General features: G+C 50.2%; 2 protein-coding genes across 4 annotated transcripts in view; both read right to left on the bottom strand.

Annotated features, from left to right (window-relative positions):
• Positions 1 to 1,429, bottom strand: part of S100A16 (S100 calcium binding protein A16) — a 6,546-nt gene that overhangs the window by 4,300 nt on the left and 817 nt on the right. The window lies entirely within an intron of this gene.
• The window catches only part of LOC102421903 (protein S100-A16), a 21,508-nt gene that overhangs the window by 19,266 nt on the left and 813 nt on the right, over positions 1 to 1,429 (bottom strand). The window lies entirely within an intron of this gene.

Below are 1,429 nucleotides of genomic sequence, written 5' to 3'. Positions count from 1 at the left end.
CTGGGGCCCTCAACCTCCCCCAATGTTCTCATTGTCTTTTCCTTGAGGGGATTCATTATTGAGCGACCAAGAAGCCCCTATCCCCACCCCCACTCACCTCAGCCCAGCTTGATGACTTCTCCAAAAGCGCAAATTGCCCTGACACCATGCCCTGGGTCTCAGCCACTCCAGCCCCACCCTTCCACCCCCAGATTCTAGGCCCCACCCCTCCAGATGCCTCCTAACCATCCCCCATCTCTTCAACTCTCTAATCCCCTTCAATCTGGAGCCCTGAACATCCACCATACTCTTCAAAATTCACCTCCCCCTCCCACCTTCTGCACACACTTCTCGAGTCTTAAATTGTTTCCAAATGTCCCTGTGTTAGAGTAAGCAGAGAGAGAGATATGAGCTGGGAGAGGTCGGGAGAGGCAGCTGGGGCCTGGAGAAAGCAAGTGTGAGACATGACAACCTGAAAATAGAGAATGGAGATACCAGGCCCTTATGTGAGCGGAAAGATTCAGAGCCCTCCAAGATATGGTCTAACTCTAAGCGATGGCATCACTCCTAGATGAAGGATCCTCGTAGCTTAAAGATACTTTTTTTTTGAGACATGAGGGAGGGACTGACTTGCTCCTTGCCTAGGGTCATGCCAGCCTAGAGGTATAAATCCTCTAAACTCCCCAATACTGGGATTTGGTCTCAGCCTGCCCACTTAGGGCACTTGGTTTGGTTTCATCCAGCTGAGTTGCCCATCCAGGTCCTACCTGAGTGTATTTCTTTCCTACAAATAAATCCTCGCTTGCTTTTGCTGCCATAAAGTGGTCTCTTGTTTGAATCCATTCCTACAAGCAAGGTAAGAACTGAGGGCACAGAGTACTTGTCTCTGGCCAGAGGCGCCCTTGACCACCGCTGACACCTGGACTCCTGTCTCTCCTAGTCACCATCCTCTCTAGAGCCTAGCCCACTCTCAAGCCTAAATTTGGCATGCTCTGGGTCCCTTCCCTCTACCTCAAATTTGCTCACTCTTTTATTCACCATTCATTTGCTTATTCATTCATTGGCTCATTTATTCATTTATTGACTCATGCATTCATGCATTTCCTTGATTCCCGTCAATATGCAGGGAAGGTGTAATCTGAAGTAGGCTGGTGATGCTTGACTCGATTTGCAAGGCTCTTTCTAACTAATCTCTCAGCCTCCATAGCCCCATTCTCTGCTCTGCCTCCTCCTGGTCTTTTCCCAATTCCAGAGGCTACTCTCTCACACAAGCGCCCCTGCCTCGCCCTTCCCCACCCTCACAGGACTCACTGCATCTAATTCGCACACATGGGTACACAGCGTGAGGCACTCTGCCGTTCCTGGCCCCCTCTACTTGGGTAACCTATCTACCTTCCGCCCACTTGTGATTTTAGAGAATGTGGCTGGAAGGAGAAGCCTGCTCCTCTAA

The sequence above is a fragment of the Myotis lucifugus genome, unplaced genomic scaffold (assembly GCF_000147115.1).
Source record: "Myotis lucifugus unplaced genomic scaffold, Myoluc2.0 scaffold_151, whole genome shotgun sequence".
Lineage (NCBI taxonomy): Eukaryota > Metazoa > Chordata > Mammalia > Chiroptera > Vespertilionidae > Myotis > Myotis lucifugus.
The sequence above is the reverse complement of the archived record's forward strand: the minus strand, read 5'-3'. Positions and strand labels throughout refer to the sequence as shown.